Genomic DNA, 15,579 nt, shown 5'->3' on the forward strand with positions numbered 1-15,579 from the left:
CTGGCTTTCCCAGTGCCATAAATGCTCCTCCTCATGTCCAATCGATCCTTCTCTAATCCTTCTCCTCACCCTTCTTCTTCTTCAATAATAACCTAACCGTGTTTTAGTTATAAAAAAGTATACATGCTTGAAATAAACCCAAGAATTACAGAGAAGTTCAAAATATAATGTAAAAAATAAAATAAAATAACCTGCCACCAGGAAGTAACTATCATTCACATTTAATCTTATTTCATATATATATACACACACATAGATATATACAGTCATGTGCTGCATAATGTCCGTTCCAGCAACATCCAACAGTATACATGTCCGTGGTCTCGTAAGGTTATAATAGAGTTCAGAAATCCTGATCTGAGAACAAAACAAAGCAAGCACAACAGCTAGCTTCCCGCATGCAACACGTGTATCTCATATCTCTTGCATACAAAGCAATTGTGCTGCCAGGCATACAATGGTACAGTACCTATATAACCTATAATACATATGTCTTGATAGTTATAATAAACACCTATGTTACTGGCTTATGTATGTACTGTACTGTACTTTCTAAAATTTTACTGTTGAAACAGTGTATGCTTCAACTCGTAGGCAGCAGTATCCAATCTCGTGTACTGCACATCTCTTGAGTGTTGTAGTGTTATCTCTGTCTAATTTTCTCCCGAAAATATTATCGAGAAGTGCATCATGGTTCCCTAATGCAGCAAAATCAGTGCTAGGGATAGCCGCAGCAAGAGGCAAAGGAGAAGTATCAGTTTGGAAGTGAAACAAAAGGTTATTAAATGATACAAAGGTAGAAAATCAGTGAATGCTATTGCCCGCGTTTAGGCATGTCGCACTCGACAATCACGAAGGTCCTCAAAAACAAAGAAAAAATTCTCCAAGCAGTTAAAGGACCCGGAAAAGCTACAAAGCTAAAGAAAATGAGAAAGGGAACTATATCAGATATGGAGAAATTGCTAATGACGTGGATTGAAGACCAAACACGAAAGCGAATCCCCCTCAACATGTTGACAATCACTGCTAAGGCACGAAGCTGGTTCGAGATCTTAAAAAGCAGGACCAGACTACGGTATGATGCTCCCACAACATCCAAATCACATAACGTCCGATTTCACGGAACATGTGGTGGACATTAAGCAACGCGTAACTGTATATGTATGTACAAACCCAACGGGTTCGGTTCGGTTTTGGTTATTACGGTCGCTGTGAGTCAGAATCGGGTGACGGCAGCAGGTTTGGTTTTTTGGTTTTTAATGTTTACGGGAGCAGACTGCCTGGTCTCCCCTCTCCCACCCCCTACCCCCTCCGCCCCACAGAGTCATCGATAGGTTTCAATTGCTGACCTTTCAGTTAGCAGCTGAGGCTTAACCATTGTGCAACCAGGGCTCCTTTGTCTATATATATGTGTGTGTATATATGTATACATATACACACAAAAATATATAGTACTTCATGTGTATTTACGCATGAATGACAGATTTTAAAAACTTCATTAAACTGGGATTATATTATACATAGTATTTTATAGTAAACATTTTACACTGATTTGAATTTATAAAAATAAAAAGAAACTGAAGGAAAACCAAAAGAAGCATTAACCTTTAGATAAATGTTTCTTCACCATCCCATTGCTGTCCAGTCGATTCCGACTCATAACGATCCTATAGGACAGAGTAGAACTGCCCCATAGGGTTTCCAAGGAGAAGCTGGTGGATTTGAACTGCCGACCTTTTGGTTAGCAGCCAAGCTTTCAACCACTGCACCACCAGGGCTCCATAAGAAATATTAGTTCGTAAAAATATTTCTGTAAAATTAATAAAAACAAAATATTAACAGAATCATGATTTTAACAAATACATTCAGGTATAATTGATATATAATATACCACACATATTTAAAGTGTAACATTTGATAGTTTTATTTGTATACATGCAAAAATAGTTTCGCTTGTGTACAACCCATGAAACCATCACCACAATCAAGATAGTGAATGTATCTATCACCCCAAAAGTTTCCTCAAGTACTTTTGCAAGTCTCTCCCCTAACCGTTTCCTTCTCCCCTTCCCCAACCACTGATGTGCTTTCTACTACTGTAGGTTAGTTTGCATTTCCTAGAGTTTTATGTAAATGGAATCTTACAGTATACACTCCTTTTTTTGTCTAGCTTCTTTCATGTAGCATGATTATTTTGAGATTCATCTATGTTTGTATATTAATAGTTCATTACTTTTTATTGGTGCATAATATTCCATTGTATGTAGATACCACAATTTGTTTATCATTTACCCGTTGATGTACATTTGGATTGTTTCCAATTTCGGGCTATTACAAGTTGGACTTCATCATAAGTTACACCAGCTGCTCTTCAAAAGATATTGTTAAAAGAATAAAAAGACATGCCACAGACTGGGAGAAAATATTTGCAAAGCGCATATCTGATAAAGAACTTGTATCCAGGATATACAAAGAATTCTCAGAAGTTGATAATAAGCGATACAATCCATTATAACTTTTTTAAGTGGCACAGTGGTTAAGAGCTCAACTGCTAATCAAAATGTCGGTTCGAATCCACCAGCTGCTCCTTGGAAACCCTATGTGGCAGTTCTACTCTGTTTTATAGGGTCACTATGAGTTGGAATCAACTCAGCAGCAATGGGTTTTTTTGTTGTTGTTTGTTTGTTTTCTTAGTTATCTAGTGCTGCTATAACAGAAATACCACAAGTGGATGTCTTTAACAGAAATATTTTCTGTCATATATTAGGAGGCTAGAAGTCCAAATTCAGGGTGCCAGCTCTAGGGGAAGCCTTTCTCTCTCTGTTGGCTCTTGGGGGAGGATCTTGGCATCAATCTTCCCCTGTGTCTAGGAGTTTCTCAGTGCAGGGACACCAGGTCCACAGGACACACCCACTCCTGGTTCTTCTTTCTTGGTGGTAGGAGGTCCCCCTCTCTCTGCTCACTTCTCTCTCCTTTTATTTCTTGTAAGATAAAAGATGATGCAGACCACACCCCAGGGAAACTCCTCTTACATCAATCAGGGCTGTGACCAGAGTAAGGGTGTTGTATCCTCCCCTAATCCTCACTAACATGACCAATCCTGTCTAATTAACATAATGGACTGCTCACTCCCAAATGGGATCATAACCACAAGCATAGAGGCTAGGATTTACAACACATCACAAAATGGAGGATAATTAGATCACAAAATAGAGGACAGCCACACAATACTGGGAATCATGGCCTAGCCAAGTTGACATATATTTTGGAGGGGGCATAATTCAATCCAGGACATTCCACCTTTTGTCCCCCCAAAATTCATGTCCTTGCCACAAGTAAAACACTTCACCCCATCATATCATCCCAAAGTCTTAAAATCAACTCCAAGTCCTAATTCCATCCTGGGACAAAATTCCTCTTCATCTGTGAACCTTTGAAATCTAGAATACAAATTATCTCCTTCCAAAGTACAATAGTAAAACAGGCACAAGGTAGACACTTCCATTACAAATGGGAGAAATTGGAAGGAAAGAAGGATTCACGGGCACCAAGCAAGTCAAAAACACAGTAGAAAAATTTGCATTAGCTCTCAAGGTTTGAAAATCATAATCTGTTCTCTGAGACCATCTGGGCAATGGCCCTGCCATCCAGACTCTGGGTGTTGGCCATGCTCTCTGGATTCTGGGTGGAGGCCCCTTGGCCCTGGGTTTCAGCTCCACCTTCCAGGCCCACTGGGATGGCAACTCTGCTCCCTTGGCTTTGGGCGGCCCCATTCTCCTAGTCCTACTGAGTGGTGACCCCATCCATTTGGCCCCAGCAGGCCCTGTTCTTCTGCCCCTTGGGCATGGCAGCCCCATCCCCTCAGCTTTGGGCAGTGGATCTGGCCCCATCTCCCTGGCACTTGTGAACAGCAACCCCACGCTCCAGAACCGAGTTAGTGAATATCTGACTCTTTGAAACCTTTGAGACCCAGCAGGCATGTTTCCACCCTTTTAGATCCCAGAGGTTGTAGCCCAACTGAGGCAGCTGTGCTTCCCATGGTCCTTGTCTCCCTAGTTTCTGTTTCCTGGCTCCTTGGCCTCTTGGCCCCTCGGCCCCTCTGGCCTCTTGGGCCAACCTGGCCTCTGCCCTGCTTGGGCAAGTGTTACAGAGCTCTTTAACTCTATCAATAAGCGCCTGGAGGCACCCCACTCCATGAGTAAGCCTCATCCTGAAGGCACTCAGCTCTCTCTCTCTCCATAGGTTGGCTCTCGTCCCATTTCACGTGGGTCTCCTGGTTCCGCTGCCACTGTTTCTCTGCTGCTGCTTCTCGCCATCTGCACTGTCTCTGGTGTTACAGCTTTCCTTACTTCTTTCTGAGCCCTCACCAGAATTTCCCTTGATGTCCATAATTCCACCAACAGTTTCTTCAAGGCAATCAAGGTTTTTACTATTAGGGACCTTAAACTCTTCCTGCCTCTACCCATTACCCAATTCCAAAATCACTTCCACATTATAGGTATCTGTTAGACCAGCACTCTCCTCCTGGTATCAGATTCTGTCTTAGTTATCTAATGCTGCTATAGCAGAAATAACACAAGTGGATGGCTTTAACAAACAGAAATTTATTCTGTCATAGTTTAGGAGGCTAGGAGTCCAAATCCAGGGCACCAGCTCTAGGGGAAGGCTTTCTATCTGTCGGCTCTAGGGGAAGGTCCTTGTCTCCTTTCAACATCTGTGAGCCTGGTGTCCCTTGGAGATCTCCATGTGTCTTGGCATCAATTTTCCCCTGGGTCTAAGAGGTTTTCAGTGCAGGGACCCTGGGTCCAAAGTATGTGCTCCACTCCTGACTTTTCTTTCTTGGTGATACCAAGGTTCCTCTTTCTCTGCTTGCTTCTCTCTCCTTTTATCTCTTGTAAGATAAAAGGTGATGCAGGTCACACCACAGGGAAACTTCTCTTACATCAGATCACAGCTATAACTTGAGAAATGGTGTAGTATCCCACCCTAATCCTCATTAACATGACCTAATCCTGTTTCATTAACATTGTAGACAGCTCACTACCAAATGAGATCATAACCACAGGCATAGAGGCTATCACAAAATGGAGGATAATCAGATCACAAAATGGAGGACAACCACACAATACTGGGAATCATGGCCTAGCCAAGTTGACATATTTTGGGGGAACACAATCCAACTCATGACAAACAGGCTCTAGTAACTCTTTTGCTACAAAAAATGAGGAAATTAACACTTACACTTCCCCCTATGATTTCTCCTCCTGATATTTGTGGTTAAGGTTTATAACATTTTCATTATGGTCTGTAGCCATAATTCCCACTGTATTTATTCTTAGTCCTTTATCTAAATAAATTTAATGTTCATGGCTAGTTCTTCCACCATACTTTTTTATTCCTAAATTTTTCATTTTTATTTATCCATAATTGACTGGATCTTGTAGCAAGCAACTTTGCTCAAGAAGAGCTCATGGTTGCTGTGCTCCCTGAGCTCTTGAATCCTTAATCATAGCCTGTTGCTATTATTCGTTATGCTTGGTTATGTCTGCCTACCTTCCCTCAAGTTTCAGTCTAAAAAAAACTTTTTTTAAGTGAGGTCTTCCATAACCTTAAGATTAGATAATAACCCTGTATTTTTCCTTCAAGATATATAAAATAATAATTCTTAATTACATGATTTTTAACAGCCTTTCTAGATGATACAAATTTTAAGGATAACAATTTTTTTCTTTTTTTTTATTGTGCTTTAGGTGAACTAATTTGCAGAGCAAGTTAGTTTCTCATTAAACAATTAATACACATTTTGTTTTGTGACATAGGTTGCCAACCCTATGACGTGTCAGCACTCTCCCCTTCTTGACCTTGGGTTCCCCATTTCCATTCATCCAGCTTCCCTGTCTCCTCCTGCCTTCTTGTCCTTACCCCTTGGCTAGTATATCCATTTAGTCTCGTATACATGGTTGAGCTACATTTATTACTGTTTGTCTTATTGGCCTGTTTAATCTTTGGCTGAAGCATGACGCTCAGGAGTGACTTCAGTACTGAGTTAAAAGGGTGTCCAGGGGTCATACTCTCTGGGTTTCTCCAGTCTCCATCAGGCCAGTAAATCTCATCTTTCTTTGTGAGCTAGAATTTTGTTCTACATTTTTCTCCAGCTCTGTCTGGGACCTCTACTGTGATCCTAAATAACACTTGTCTGGCTAGGAGATAGTGATGAACAAGCCAGACATGATGTGATCAACTCATTGGTCCAGTTGTGAAGATTTTTGTTTTCTTTATGTTGAGGTTGTTTTATTGTTTTACTTTCCTCTTACTCATTAATGTAAATGAAAATATCAACCAACATTCATGTCATTATCACTTGCCCCTATAATGTGGCTATAGACACAAGAATTTGTCAAGAATCAACAAAAAATATTCTCCAGAATCAGTTGGCTCACACTTGAATCTGTTGTTGGTTTTCTTCTGTCCACAGCATCTTCATGAGCTCGACATCAAAGACGTCAAGGGAAAATATTCCAAATTGTTTGTTGATTTACAACCAAAGTTTCTTATTTGGTCAACTCTCATTGTTGTCAAGGTGACTAGTGGCAGGGGATAATTTACTTCGCAGTGCTAATGATTCTCTCCAGTAACCCTCCATAGGCCAGTCACTATAAATTAAAATTCCTATGTGAGGAGGTGGCTCTACTGAACCTCCATCATGAAGTTCACTTTTAGGCTTCTGATTACCAGTTACAATGCATTGAATCATTCTCTCTTTTTCTGCCTAATGCTACTGAGGGGTTACTGATGGATGAGACATTTGACATGAGTCGGAATGCACTAGCTGGCATACAACAACAACAAAAATGATCATTAGGTCTAATGGGGGAAAGGCCCCTGGGTGGTGCAAACTGTTTGCACTCAACTATTAATCTAAAGGTTGGCAGTTTGAACCCATCCAGTAATACTGTGAAAGAAAGGCTGGTGATCTGCTTCCATAAAGATTTTGGTGTTGTTGTTAGGTGCCCTCGAGTCGGTTCTGACTCATAGTGACTCTATGTACAACAGAACGAAACATTGCCCAGCCCTTCATCATCCTCAAAATGCTTGCTACATTTAAGCCCATTGTTGCAGCCACTGTGTCAGTCCAACTCATTGAGGGTCTTCCTCTTTTTCGCTGATCCTCTACTTTGTCAAGCATGATGTCCTTCTCCAGGGACTGGTCCCTCCTAATAACATGCCCAAAGTTTGTGAGACGAAGTCTCACCATCCTCGCTTCTATGAAGCAGTTTGGCTGTACTTCTTCCGAGACAGATTTGTTTGTTCTTCTGGCAGTCCATGGTATATTCAATATTCTTTGCTGTAATTCACCATAATTCAAAGGCATCAATTACTCTTTGGTCTTCCTTATTCAATGTCCAACTTTCACATGCATGTGAGGGGATTGAAAATCCCTGGCTGGATCAGGAGCACCTTAGGCCTCAAAACGACGGCTTTGCTTTTTAACACTTTAAAGAGGTCTTTTGCAGCAGATTTGCCCAATGCAGTATGTTGTTTGATTTCTTGACTGCTGCTTCCATGGACACTAACTGTGGATCCAAGTAAAATGAAATCCCTGACAACTTCAATCTTTTCTCTGTTTATCATGATGTTGTTTATTGGTCCAGTTGTGAGGATTTTTGTTTTCTTTATGTTGATATGTAATCCATACTGAAGGCTGTAGTTTTGGTCTTCATCAGTAACTGCTTCAAGTCCTCTTTACTTTCAGTAAGCAAGGTTGTGTCCTCTGCATATGGCAGGTTGTTAATAAGTCTTCCTCCAGACCTGATGCTGCATTCTTCTTCATGTAGTCCAGTTTCTAGGATTATTTGCTCAGCCTACAGATTGAATAAGTATGGTGAAAACATACAATCCATAAAGATCGCAGCCAAGAAACCCCTATGAAACAGTTCTACTATGTAACGCATGGGGTTGCCATGTGATAGACTCGATGACAAAGGATTTTGTTTTTTTTAATGATTGAGGAAACATTCCTAAAACAGCTTTTCCCTGTGAGAGGCTGAGGGCTCATCTGGAGGAGGAGGTAAAATTCTTCTTCAGAGTGCCTGGAACTGGCTCAGTTTTGGGTACACAGGTCTAGGGACACTCAAAGAGTTGTGGCATCACAGATTGGATGGAAAGGTAGGAATTGGGATCCCCAATTAGAACAAAGATCTGTTTACTAAAGCCTTCAGCATGTTATTTTTTATAAATGCAAGTAGTTTATTACCAACATGAATGCATTCTTGAAGTAGTGGTAGCTCATTGAATCTGCTTTTGGTCATTCTTTTACTAAAAAATTCTAGGAAATTATAATATATACATATATACACACACATATATGTGTATGAATTTTTTGGAATTTTTTATGTATATACTTTATATATATACAAATGTGACAGTTGCTGGATGACTGGAGAAAGCTTCTACCAGTAAGAAAATCTACAAATCATTACTAATACAAACTTGCCATCATTACTAATGCAAACTTGTAACCACTTGAGGGTGGGGATTTTGGATAAAATCAGTCTGCCATTCAATTGTTGGCAAAGAAAATCTTCCAGGTGGGGCTTTATAAGGTTTATTTGAATTACACTGAGAGCAAATCAAACATTGGGAAGCCACTCATTCAAAAGCTTCATAAAAATGTCCCCACCAATATTTCTTCAAAATTTCTGTCATCTTATCTGTTCCTAAATGGGTATTCATTTGCAATGCCTCCAGTACAGAGGCTTATAAGAATTTGGGAAGAACTAATATCTCATTGGGTCCCATCTGTATCCCAGAAGTAGGCCATTGGGAGCAACCAGGTTTCTTCCATTTTTCAACCTCATCCTGTGGGGCTGATTTTTGATGTTCAAATAAATCCTTTAAGGAAATTCCTGCAGGCCTAGAAGGATTCTCTACAAGCATGTTAAAATGTTGTTCATCATCTGAAACAGTCTGCCAATGTGAGGGACCATACGTAACTGTTAAGTTGTTCTGAGGAGCATTAACATGACTGAAACAAGGAGGTGGGGAGGTGTGATCTTTAAAACTATGAGAAAAAATAGTCTACAATGACAGAAAAATCTCCCCACCAATGGACTTCTAAAGCCCTGATTAGATCACCTGTCATCATTCCTATATTATCATGTCAGTAATTTCTAACTATAGGAACATGTAAGTGTTCTGGCAAAATGGATTTTTTATTAGGCCTGATCCACAATACAGTGGATGGATCTTGATGACAGCTGGCCTGTTCCAATCCTCTAATCTCCTCTACAGGGACTAATTGTTGGTGCTTTAAAAGTGATTCTGAAATTTCTTTGAGGTCAAATTTTGGTGGGCAACATTTTACAAGTGCCATATTTAACAGGTGTCCTGACTGTTTTATTATTATTATTATCTATCCCCTCCTTTTCATCATGATCACGAGTGGAATTATCATGGTCATGAATGAGGGTGACACATTTAAAGGGTGATTGGGAAGCTGTTGTTAAGCTGCTCTGTCAGCTAAGTCATTTCCTTTAATTTTCTCTATTCATGGAGCTTCTTTTGGTTGGTGGTCCTGTGTTTTAATTACTGCAATCTCAGAGGGGAGCAAAAGGGCTCATTTTTAATTTGGATCCCGGAAGAAGTTAGGAACCCCCTTTGTTTTCATAACATTCTAAAAGCATGAATAACTCAAAAAACATATCTAAAGTCCATAAAAATATTTACTGACTGTCCAGAAGGCAGTTTGCAAGCCTTTGTGAATGCAATTAGTTCAGCTTGCTGAGATGAAGTGACTTCAGGAAGGGCTCCACTTTTGAGGACCTCAGTTGAGGTAGTCATGGCACATCCTCCCTGGTAATGAGAGCTGGTCAGTTCAGGCTTTAAATATGACCTGTCAACAAATAGAACTAAATCAGGATTTGATAGTGGGGTTTCTTGTAAATCTAGTCTAAGAAACAAAAGCTTTTCAATAAGATTTAAGCAATCATGGGGTAGATGGTCACAATTATCATGTAAAGGTAACAATGTAGCTGGTATAGTATGTAATTGAATATTAGAAGTGGCCAAAAGGAAAACTTCATAAGTCAGCCTTCTGACTGACAGGTATTGAATAAGTGTTGAATTTAAAATGGCTACATTGCATGAGGGACAATAACTTCAAGAAAAATTCCTAAAACAATATCTGCTGTAGTCTTGATTAGTCTAGCGGTTGTAGTGACTGCTCTAAGGCAAGGGGGGTAGCCCCTTGTGACTGGTCCAGCTAGATGCTATAAGAATCAGTGGGTCTCTGTTGTTCTCTGTGTTTTTGAATGAGGATTCTTAGAGGGTTTCCAGAAATCTCATGAACAAAAAGTGAAAAGACTAAATTATAATTAGAAAACCCTGGAGCAAGAGTGTTAGTTCATTCTTCTTTTAGTTGATTAATGGCCTTTTGGCCATTCTTGGAGAGCTGGAAGGAGTCAGACTCTGAACACTTTAGATAATTAGCAGAGGTTGAGCCAGCAAAGAAAAATTAGGTATCCAAGTTCTGCAATAACTGCAGAGTCCTACAAATCCTCTTAACTCTTTCTTGGTGTAGGGACAGGGTAAGCTAAGATGATCTCTTTTCTTTTTGGGTCTATAGTGACCTCTTTTGGTGAAATAATATACCCTAAGTACTTAACAAAAGGTTCAGCTAACTAATTTTTCTCTGGAGGCTTTGTGACCTCCTCTGGTAAAATGTTGTAACAACAGGATACTATTGGTAAGACATGCCTGCTGAGAGTTAGAGTAGACCAGCAAATCATCCACACAGTGTAATAATGTAGCCCCTTAAGTGAACTGTAAAGTCTGTAAATCTGCATGTAAAATCTGAGAAAAATAGGTGGGGGGGGGGGACTCAGTAAAATCTTGGGGCATGACAGTCCAAATAAATTGTTTAGTCCACCCGAAGGGAAGGCAAAACAAATATTACTATACAGATGGACTGGAATGCTAAAAAAAAAAAAAAAAAGCACCGCAAAGATCAACTACTGTAAAGTGAGTTGCTTCAGGGGGACATTAGAGAGGAGCAGGTGAAGGTTAGGAACTACAGGGAATCTTGGAATTACGATACAATTAATAGCACACAAGTCTTGTACAAATCTCCAGCCCTGATATTGGGTTTATTAACAGGGAAAACTGGAGTGTTGCAAGGACCAGAAAGGGATTATTAATCGTTTAGCCAAAATGTCTTGAACTATAGGAACGAGTCCTTCCTTAGCTTCTCATTTTAAAGTGAGGGTTTAGAGGTATCTATTTGAATTTTAATTGGTTTAGTTGGTGGATTCTAACTGCCAACCTTTTGGTTAGCAGCCTGAGCTCTTAACCACTGTGCCAGCAGGGACGCTCGGTAGAAGCAGTGGCACATAAACTTTCAGGTACAGAAGAAGGACAGTCCACAGAATTGGACAAAGTAGGAAAATGACCTTCTTGTGTGGTAAGCTGAGTGCTTGTAAATAACAATAGGCTTCTTCACTTAAAGTATCTTTTTTTTATCATAGAGTCTATCTATTCATTGGCTTCAGGTAAATCTAATAGCATTTCTCCTATTCCTGAGGATTTTATTTGGCAATTCCATTTGGATAACAGATCTCTTCCTAGTAAATTTACTGGAGTATCTAAGCTAAGTAAAAATGAGTCCATGTCCTCTATAGGACCCAAAGAGAAAGAAACAGGCTGGGAATGAGTTGAAATCCATTCTTGATTAGTAACTTGCATTACTCGTGTAAATTTGTGGGGTTTACTGTAGATAAAGTAACACCTGTGTTGTCTTAGGCTGGGTTCTTGAGAGAAGCAAAACCAGTAAAGCGTATAGAAAATATATATAGAGAGATTTATGTCAAGGAAACAGCTCATGTGATTGTAGAGGCTAGAGCGTCCCAAGTCCATGGATCAGGGTAGAAGCCTCTCCCAAGTCACGCAGCTGCAGAAACTGGCGAACCCAAGATCGACAGGTCGGAGAGCAGAGCTCCCACTCACAGGCTGTGAAGGTTGACAAATTCCAAGATCAGCAGGTTTATTCTGATTCACATAACTCCAGATGCTGGCAAACCCAAGATCAGCAGGTCAGAGAGCAGGGCTCTGCTCACAGGCTGTGAAGATCGATGAATCCCAAGTTCATCAGATAAGCTGACAGCTCAAGTCCCAAGAACCGGAGATGAGATGACAGGAGGCAGCCGCAGGATCCAGAGTGAGCAATAAAGCCAGAACATCTGCTTGTATTCAGATGCAGCCCACAGCCCCAAGGAAACTCCCTTTCATCTGATTGGCTACTCACAGTATATTCAACCATGGGAATGATCACATTTAAACTCTGAGAATCATGGCCCAGCCAAGTTGACACACAATCTTAACCATCACATATTACTCCAGGGCAAGGGCTTTTATAAATTTGTAGGGTTTATTGCAGATAAAGTAACACCTGTGTCAATTAAAATTTGCATGGTTCTCCATTTATTTGAATAGTAGTTTCTTCCTGAGAGTGTAGTGCTACCAAAGGAAAAGCCTTGATTTGTCCCCAGAGCCCTTTCATTCTATCTGTTTCTGGGCTACATCTGGTGTTAGGTTTCCCAGTTTATTTTTTAGTTTTAAACATTCCCTTTTCAAATGTCCAGACTTCTTACAATAGTAACAAACAAGGGGCAAGTTACTGGGCCCAGTCTTGCTATATGTCAGGTGAACCCGTTCTGTGTGTAGAAATTCTTCTGATGCTGGGTTGGCAACTGCTGTAATTGCCAGGGCCATAGTTGATTTTGTTTAGCTTTAGTTCTCTATTGAGCTTCCCTAGCTTGCTGTTTTAAGAGTTTGAGACAGCTTATGGCATAGAGTGGCTAACTGTGAAGTGTTTTCATTTTCCCAATCTAGTTTGTGGCATTTGACTAATTCAGAGTGCTGAAGGCCATTTACAAAAAGAGAATTGAAAGCAATATAGGATCCAGGCTCTTCTAGCTTTAAACTAGAGTGTTCTTGAAAAAGTTTAGCCAAACAATCCCTATAATCATAAACATTTTCATCTTCATTTTGTTTGCAACCCTGAACCTCGGTCCAATCTATTTTGGGTGGGAAAACCTTTGAGATAGCTTCAATAATGTTCCTGACAATAGCTCTAATCTGTGCTGTTATTTCCATGCCAGGAATGTTAGGCCAGATGATTAGGGATTCTTTAGGAGTTTTCCACTGGGACTTTTCCATCCACCTTTGAGTTTCACCTGGACTTGTCAATGAATTTATTAAATTATATAAGTCTTCTGGACTAGGTTTGTAGGCATCAGCCAAGATTCTAAATTCTTGAGTGAATCCATGAGGATCTTTGTGAGGGTTAGGAAATTTCTTAACAATAGTGCAAAGTTCCATTTTTGACCCAGGGGCAAAAGTAACTTGTGGTAGTTTCTGAGCCTCCTTAGGACATTTAATTTTAAAAGACATTTCACAAATGGGTTTTACTTCTTCTAGAGGTTTCTTGAGATAAGACGGAGGTTCAGTAAGGGGGTTTTCAGTGAAGTAGGAAGGTAAAGAGAGGTACAGAGGAGTAACCGCTGGAGGGGCAGAGGGAAATGAGGGGAGCCAGACATCAGAGGCTGAGATTGGATTACAGATGGCAGGGACTTCACCATTTTGAGAAAGGGAACTATTTTGGGAAAGGGAGATATTTTGAGAAACGGAGTCATTTTGGGAAAGGGAGGGTATAGGGGCTGCTGCCAGGTAGATAATCATCGAGGGTACAGAGCTCTGACACTTTAATTCTTTAATTTGTTTCGCTTGTTTTGAAACAGTTTCCTGCAAGGAGGCACATTTATCATTACGGTTTCGTTTGGAAGCTTTCAAGTATCAATTACAAAATGCCTCTCATTGCTTTAGTAGTATTTGTAAGCCCTTAGCCTCTAATTTGCTGCACAGAAAGTTCACCTTAGTTAACCCAAATGACCCCCACAATAGCCATTGGTCCTTTATATTTCCCTCCATAAGCACATGTCATTGGCTTAAATACAAGACTGAACTGGGGCCATAATGCTTAGTCATATAATCAGCAAGAGTTCCCTTAGGGGGTCCTCCTTCAGTCTTGGACTTGGCATTCACCATCTCATGGAGAAACTTGCAAGTACTGAAGACCTAAATGTGCACAAAAACCGATGGTGTACCAGACAGAAAAGGAAGTTCATTAAAATAAACTAGCCACAAGATGGCAGTCCCACAAAACTTAATTTGGTGATAAACCCAGAAAGACACTCTGGACGTGAGCAGAAAATGAAAGTATAGAGAAAAGATAGTCAATAAATCTCTCAAAGAGCCATCTTCGCAATAAGTAGAGGTTTCAGTCTGAAAGGCTTACCTGCAGTGAACCCGGAGAATTTGAGGAGACAGTACTAGGCTCAAGGGGTACTTGCTGGTACAAGGGCAAGTTGGTTTCATGACTTCTCAGGAATGCAGAAGATAATATTCCTTCAGAATCCCACTGATTGCAACATTAAATGTCGTAAAGGAACCTCTGTACTCTGATTAAAGTAAAATTGAGAGATTTATTTAAAAAAATAGAATCAGCTCAAGTAGAGGATAGACTGAAATCTATACGGTGGAATCCAGTAATCCAAAATGGCAATTTAGCATGACATTTTATAAGAGGGGAATAAGAGATATGAAACACATTACTTGATTGGTATTTGCAAACTTAAATCTTAGACATCACTTGATTGGTTATTACAGGCTTAGATCATCAAAAGAAATTACTCAATTGGTAGTAGATCATTTTAAGGCCGGACTTCCTGTGGCGGGAACTCCTAAGGCAGGACTTCCTGTAATGCAAGCTCATAAGGCGATTAGCTTAAAAGGATGTACGTATCTTTCTTAGATTGGTTACAGTGTGGCAATTACATGGGTATATGACGGGATGGTCACAGTGGAGTTATGTCATCATTACTGGACGACATTCCTTTCTTAGAAATAGTATGGAAGATAGCTGCCTCTAGGCTGAAAATGGAACTACCAAAGAATCACACCAATCCTCAAACTAGCGATTTCAGATCTTACTAGGTACCTCAATTTTTTTTTTAATTCCCTTACACATCCTCCATCTCTCTCCAGCACCCTCCACTGGCTGAACCCAGCTACAGTCAGCTGGATTGGCGGGGACTGTGATCTTGTCTGAGGGTCAGGTCTTCTTGTACGCTCATTAAGGTTGTTGATAGAATTAATCTCCTTGCAGGACTTTTTCTTGCTTGCCATGGAGCCTAGAAAGGCTCCTAGGAGCTGCCTTAGGGCCTTACCACGTGGCCCTCTCACAACATGGCAGCTTATTTCTTCAACGCCAGCAGAATATTCTTGTCTGGTGCACTAAGGAAGTGATTACCTCCTTATATTCCCAAGTCCCACCCACATTCAAAGGGAGGAGATTATACAGGTCCTGTACATTTGGAAGGAGCCCTGGTGGTGCAGTAGCTAAGTGTTCTGCTGCTAACTGAAAGGCTAGTGGTTGGAATTCACTATACGCTGTGCAGAAGAAAGATGTGGCAGTCTGCTTTTGCAAAGATTATAACCTTGAAAACCCCTATGGGTCAGCTCTAC

Source organism: Trichechus manatus, unplaced genomic scaffold (genome assembly GCF_000243295.1).
Source record: "Trichechus manatus latirostris isolate Lorelei unplaced genomic scaffold, TriManLat1.0 scaffold00075, whole genome shotgun sequence".
In the NCBI taxonomy this organism is placed as follows: domain Eukaryota; kingdom Metazoa; phylum Chordata; class Mammalia; order Sirenia; family Trichechidae; genus Trichechus; species Trichechus manatus.